Consider the following 7,720-nt stretch of genomic DNA (forward strand, 5'->3'; position numbering starts at 1 on the left):
TATGTTTAGCTAATTTTCTTATACTGAGGTTAAGGATGAAACTGTATTTAATGAAATAATTATCTTTTTATTTATTTAATTCCCTATATATGTTCTTTAATGATTATAGTTTTTATTTCACATGATTAATTGGATGTTATTAAAATCTTTTCATCAATTCTGTCATGCATTATTGATTGTTAGGATTAATATTCGATTAAATCTATGCTTGGATCTATAAAGTTTATACATGATTATCTTTGATTCTATGTCTTTCATTAAATTGTTTACACAGAGCACTTAGGAAAAACTTTGACTCTTTGTTATTCAATATGTTTACATGGGACACTTAGATATCATATTATTAAGCAGAAAAAGAACATACAAAAGATTAATATTATTTGGGCTTAATTGTTATATCCATGAGATGACATAGATTGATTTCGAGTTGTCACTCTAAAATTGAGGATTAATGAATATTTAGATAATTACTAGTTGAATAGTGATGGATTCTGAAACCTTGGTAATTCTTATCTTATTGAATTCTCCTTTATTTTAATTGCTTCCTTAGTTTAATTAGTTTGATTTCTCTTAAAATCTCAATTTTCTCAACTAGGTTAGGATTAATATTAATTTTGGATTTAAATTAGACTTTTCAATTTATATCAATCCATGTGGGATCGACCTCGTTACCACTATTCTATCTCTAGATTCCTGCACTTGCGAGTATATTAAAATTTTCACAACAAGTTTGTTGAAAGCAGCAACTGTGAAGGGTCAAAGGTTGACCTTGAAGCCAAGCTGGCATGCCACCTAAGCTACTCTGATTTGCAGCCAGCTAATGTGGAAGATGAGTCGAATTTATTGAGCTGGCAAAACTGTTATGCTGAAGAATATCAGCACATGAGCATGGAGAAGCTGAACCTTCTAGAAGCATAATATGATTAGTTCATTATTCTCACATATCATTTTTATTTATTTCCATGTAATACCCCTATACTAGCTGTCATTATTTCTTTGTCTCTATATAAACCAGAATGGCTCTGTATTTCAATTCATTCAAGTTAGCTATAAGAAAAGAGGCCTAGTTATTACACTATGCTTGCATTACTGAAAGCAATTCTTAAGAATTTAAGTTGGTATCAGAGCTAACTTTGAGCTATGGTAAGCAGCAGTGATAATGAAACAAATATAAATCCAACGCAGGTTGATTCAAGCGATCAACTAGATGACTTGAATCAAAATCAAAACTAGAACTCGTTACAAAATACTGAGCTGCAAAATCGAGGTCTTAATGTTAGAAACACAGCACAAATGAGTGCATCACCCACCCAGCACATCACTAGCAACACTTATGTTTTTACTACTCCGATCAACCTAACTCAAAGCAACTTCATACTCTGGAAATCACAAGTGATTTTCAGTATTAGAGCAAATGAGCTTGAAGGGTTTATTGATGGTAGTCATGTCTGCCCTCTTAAAGTTTTTATAAACCCTAAACCTAATCGAACCATCATAACTACACATAATCCTGAATATCATATTTAGAAGAAACAGGACCATATCCTACTAAGTTGGCTACTGTCATCACTAAATGAAGGAGTTTTAGGCACCGTAGTAGATTGTTCCACCTCCTGTGAGGTATGGACAACTCTAGCTAACCAATTTAGTGCTAGAACAAGAGCAATAATATTATACCTCAGAACTCAAATTCAAACCACTAAAAAGGGTTCATCAACCATTCATGAATATTACTCCAAAATAAAAACCTTACTGAATTCACTTAGAGATACAGGGAACAATATGAGTGATGATGATTTCATTATGTGTGTGCTAGCTGGGTTGGGGCCAGAATATGATTCAATGGTTACTAATATCAACTCAATGCAGGAGAGTCCTTCACTCTCAGAAGTACATGGTATGTTGTTGAGTCAAGAGAACAGAACTGAACAAAACTTGAGCTCAGGGATTATTGAAGCAAACTATGCACAAATGAGGAATGGGAAAAGAAGCTGGAACAACAGTGAGAGAGCTACCCATCAACAGCTGCCTGGAATAGTCTTTAGAAGCCCTAGAAACAATCCTACAAATAACCAAGTCAATCAAAACCCTCAAGACAAAGGAAAAGGAAAAGCAGTGGCTGATGACAATGGTTCAGATCCAAAAGGACCATGTCAAATCTGCTGGAAAATGGGGCACATAGCAGCTAAGTGTTGGCACAGATTCAAGAAAAAACTATGTGCCACAACCAAACAGAATGAAAGAACAAAGGGGTACGTATGTAGCTGCAGCCGAAGGTCAAAGCAGTGGAGCCTGGTATCTTGACAGTGGTGCCACCAATCACGTGACCAACACTCTTGGAAACATCAACATCAACTCTGAATACTAAGATAATAATAAGTTAGCTATTGGTAATGGTGAAAGACTCTTGATCAGTCACATTGATTACTCTGATTTGCCCACATACCTTAAACGATATATTATATGTGCCTAACATAATCAATAACCTTATTAGCATCTCAAAATTACTACATGACAATGATATTGATATTGAGTTTCAAAAATATGTTTGTTTTATTAAGGACAAGAGACAAGGGAAAATTCTGGTGAAATGAGTGGCTAAAGATGGGCTATATGAGCTGCTGTGCTTACTTGCTAACCCGAGCAGGAATAAAATTCCTTATGCTGCTTTATTATCTGCTTCCTCAAAGTCAGAGTCAATAAACAACATTAGTTGTCCAGTGTCCATGTTGTCTTTTAATTCAAGTAATGAGTCTGTCAAAGTCAGTGTTGAGTCAAGTGTAGCTAATAAGTCAAGTGGCAACAATTTACAAGCTGCAAAAGACATTGATTTGTGGCATTCCAGTCTAGGACACCCTAGTATATTAGTCTTGAAAAACACCTTATTATCTTGCAATCAGCTCAAAATAAATAAAGATGATGTTCCTTCATTTTGCTGCGCATGTCAGTATGGAAAGCAATCAAAACAACCATTCAAAAGCACTGAAACCAAAACTAAGATAGCCTTCGAATTAATTCACATAGACCTATGGGGACCAGCACCAATTCCTTCAACTCATGGACACCGATACTACATTTCTTTTGTTGATGACAAAATAAAATACACATGGCTCTACCCTTTAGCAGCAAAGTCTCAAGCTCTGAACACTTTCATTACTTTCAAAAATCAAATTGAAAAACAATTAAACCTAACAATCAAAGCATTGCAAACAGACATGGGAGGTGAATTAAAAACCTTTGAACCATATTTGAAAATAGAGGGAATAATTCTAAGACATTCATGTCTCTACTTGCATGAACAAAATGACAATGTTGAGAGAAAACACAAACACATTGTGGAGACTGGACTTGCCCTGCTGGCTCAAGCCAAAATGCCCTTAAAGTTTTGGCAAGAAGCCTTTAGTTATGCTACCTTTATCAATAACAGACTTGCTTCACCTGTGCTAAAAAAATAAGACACCATTTGAATAACTATACTCTCTCAAACCAGATTATACACAAGTTAAAGTATTTGGCTGTGAATGTTTCCTATTTCTAAGACCATACAACAAACATAAATTTGATTTCCACACCTCCAAATGCATCATATTGGGAAAAAGCAATACTCACAAATGATATGTCTATATAAGTGACTCAGGTAGAATTTACATCTCAGTCAGTGTCAAATTCAATGAAAATTTCTTTCCTTTTAAAAATGATTCTAGCTTTAGCAAACAAGAGTCAATAAAGGAAGGTGATGAGGTTGCATTGTTTGAAAAGTTTCAAGTTGTGTCATTTTCAGTTAATAGTCCCCATAACCTCACACAAGTAACAACAGCTCACATTCATTCTCAAAGCACTGCTGGAAATACAGAATACAACCCAAGTCCAGTTCAGAATGAAATGCAACATGTTACTGACACTGACACAATCTCAGCTAGTCATTCATCTCAAACACATTCACCTCATTTTCATTCAATTCACAGTCCACCAAAAATCACAAAAATAAACAATCAGAACCTTCCCACACAAAAAAAACTTGCCTTCACACCCCATGATAACAAGGTCCAAGGCTGGCATTTTCAAACCAAAATTATACCAGGTTTCGAGCAAAATACAACCCTTACTTCCCAAAAACACCTCAGATGCCTTAAAGGATCCAAAATGGAAAAAGGCAATGGAGGATAAGTATTATGCGTTGATGAAGAATAAAACTTGGACCTTGATACCAAATAACCAAAACTACAAGCTGATTGGAAAAAAATGGGTATACAAAGTGAAGGAAAATTCGGATGGCACTATTAACAAATATAAGGCCAGACTAGTTGCAAAGGAGTTCCTACAAATTCTAAGACTTGATTTTAATGAGACATTTAGCCCTGTTGTTAAAGCTGCAACTATCAGAATCATTATAACCTTGGCTGTAAACAATGACTGGTTGCTTAGGCAAGTGGACATAAACAATGCTTTCTTAAATGAGGACTTGACAAAGACAGTATACATGCCACAACCTAAGGGTTTTGAAGACAAAAACAGGCCAAACTACATTTGCAAATTGAAAAAGACTTTGTATGGATTGAGACAAACTCCGAGGGCATGGTTTGACAAATTGAAAGGTGCTTTGAGCTCTTGGGGATTTAAAATTTCTAGGAGTGATACATCTTTGTTTTTCAGAAGAGCAGAATAAAAAATAATTATTATGCTTATATATGTAGATGATATCATAATCATAAGAAGTGACAGCAAGGGTATTGAAGAAGTGGTAAAAGATTTGAATACAACTTTTGCCTTGAAAGATCTCGAAGACTTGAATTTCTTTCTTATGATACAAGTTCTCAGGAATCAAAACTCCATCTTACTTTCTCAAGCAAAATATGTTCAAGACTTGCTGGACAAAATAAAGATGACAGATTGCAAGGGAATAGAAACACCATTCAACACCTCTGAGAAATTAAAGAAAGATGTTGGAAATAAATTTCATGATCCCACACTCTATAAGATTGTCATAGGAAGCTTACAATATGTAGTACTGACTAGGCCAGAGCTTGCTTTTTCAGTAAATAAGCTCAGTCAGTTTATTTTAGATCCCAGGCAACCACATTGGGTGGCATATAAGAGAGTGCTGAGGTATCTCAAGAACACAATGAATATGTGTCTTTGGTTTAAAAAATCTGAGCATTTGGATCTCATTGCCTACACAGATGCAGATCGGGCAACTGATCCAGACGACATAAGATCTATAAGTGGATACTGTGTGTACTTGGGAGCTAATCTAGTTGCTTGGAGCTCAAGAAAAAAATGCATAGTTGCAAGGTCCACTGCAGAATCAGAATATATAGTGAAATTACATGGATAAATTCTTTACTTGGTGAGTTGATGATGGAGGTTGAAAATGTACCAATTATCTTGAGTGACAGTACCAGTGCAGCAGCTATAGCAGCAAATCCAGTGTATCACTCTAGAACAAAACATTTCGAGATAGATCTTCATTTTCTCAAAGATAAAGTCACAAAAGGAGAATTGGAGATAAATTATGTTGGCAGCAATGATCAAATTGCAAATGTGTTAACCAAGCCATTACCACACTACAAGTTCAGCTGCTTTAAGAACAAACTCAAAGTCATTGACAAGACCTTAAGTTTGAGAGAGGATGTTGAAAGCAGCAACTGTGAAGGGTCAAAGGTTGACCTTGAAGCCAAACTGGCATGCCACCTAAGCTACTTTGATTTGTAGCCAGCTGATGTGGAAGATGAGTCGAATTTATTGAGCTGACAAAACTGTTATGCTAAAGAATATCAGCACATGAGCATGGAGAAGTTGAACCTTCTAGAAACATAATATGATTGGTTCATGATTGTTATTTTCACGAATCATTTTTATTTATTTCCATGTAATACCCCTATGCTAGCTGTCATTATTTCTTTGTTTCTATATAAACCAGAATGGCTCTGTATTTCAATTCATTCCAGTCAGCAATAAGAAAAGAGGCTTGGTTATTACACTCTGCTTGCATTACTGAAAGCAATTCTTAAGAATTTAAGTCTACTCACGGATTAAAACATTAATTGCCAATAAAAAAATACATGATAGATAATACAAATTAATGTTTCTTTCTTTTCTTTTTGGTTAAGATAAGATAAATATAAATGCTGCAGTTATAAAATTCAGTGTTGTAGAGCATCGAAATACAGCACATGCATTTATGCTGGATTAGCTTATGACAAGGTGTCCACATAATCAAAAAAATGAGGAAATATGGAGGATAAATCTATAATAAAAAGCACGACATAAACAAGAGTTACTCACTCTGTATCCACTGATAAGAGATGTTGGGTGAATCTTATTCCTCATCGGATCATTTGCCCTCTGCAAAATGTACGGTCGGATCATAAATTGCCAAGTCTGCATACTCTCCAATATCATAAATCTCCTACTAATCCATCTGAGTTTAAAGCTGAGTGTAGACAATGTATTAGCCTCTAGAAACACACTAAGCTTCAATTACCTTCAGAAACTCTGCAGAACCGATAGCCACAGATGTTGTTCCATCCCCAGCTTCCCTATTTTGAAGCTCAGACAACTCCACAAATACCTGCCACCTCATAAAAGAAAAAAACAACCACGAGGAACGGGTGAAGGGATAAAGAACCAAAGCAAACACACACACACCCGCACAAAACTATAGATAAGAGATCCAAGAGAGAAAAATGTGCAGCTGGATGCTCAACTTCTAACATCTTGAGAATCGTAGCACCGTCATTAGTTATTGTTGCTTCACCAATATCATCAACAAGCAACTGCAATATAATCAACTCACTCACTAAGCTCAAATAAATAAGCCACTCACAGTTCATGTGTTTCTATAAATTATGCAATTTCTAATGAAAATTACCCTGTCGAGTCCAACAGGACCGAGTAATGATTTGAAAATGTTAGCAACTACTTGACACGCCACCACTATACAAAGAAAATGAATGAACGATATTTTATGAAGCCTTTTTTTTTTTGGCAAAACATTGTTCAAATTAATAGAGAGAGAAGGGGAGTAACGTTTTGAGTGCAAACATCTTGACCGGATTGGCGATATTAAGTCTCCATTAGGGGTTTCGAACTACTGAGCAACAATAACCATGCCTCTAGAAAATTAGAATAACTAAAAATGATAAAGGAAACTAAAAGTTGACAGAATACTGACAAAAAAAAATAATGCATGGTCAATGATAAAAATAACAAAAATAATATTATACTCAGAATTGCGTCCTTTCAACCGTCAATGGATCAGAGGTGTGAAGACCAAGTTTACAGGGCTGAATCCACCAATGGCATTTTTTCAATAAAGTCTGCACATCACGCAATTTCTAATTAGAGTCAGGGCGTGGTGGATCATGTCCGGAGATTAGCTTGGAGTTGGCAAGGTCCACAGTGTATTCGCCTATTTATCTGGCTCGTGTTACATGATCGTTTAAAGACCAAGGCTGAGCTTATGGGGAGGTATAATTCAACAGGGAGTGTTTGTGATCGTTGTGGTGAGAGTCTTGAAAGTGCACTACATGTACTCCGCGATTGCATGGTGGCCTAAAGAGTTTGGAACCGTGTCATCCCCGCGCCTTACCGACAAGTTTCTACTCTTCCAATCTTAGGGAGTGGATGAGTAAGAATTTAAAGAACAATTGGCCTTTTAAGAAGGAGGTGAACTTGAGGTGTTTCTTTGGAGATGCTATCTCGAGACTCTGGTTTTGGC

The sequence above is a fragment of the Citrus clementina genome, unplaced genomic scaffold, assembly GCF_000493195.1.
Source record: "Citrus clementina cultivar Clemenules unplaced genomic scaffold, Citrus_clementina_v1.0 scaffold_4, whole genome shotgun sequence".
In the NCBI taxonomy this organism is placed as follows: domain Eukaryota; kingdom Viridiplantae; phylum Streptophyta; class Magnoliopsida; order Sapindales; family Rutaceae; genus Citrus; species Citrus x clementina.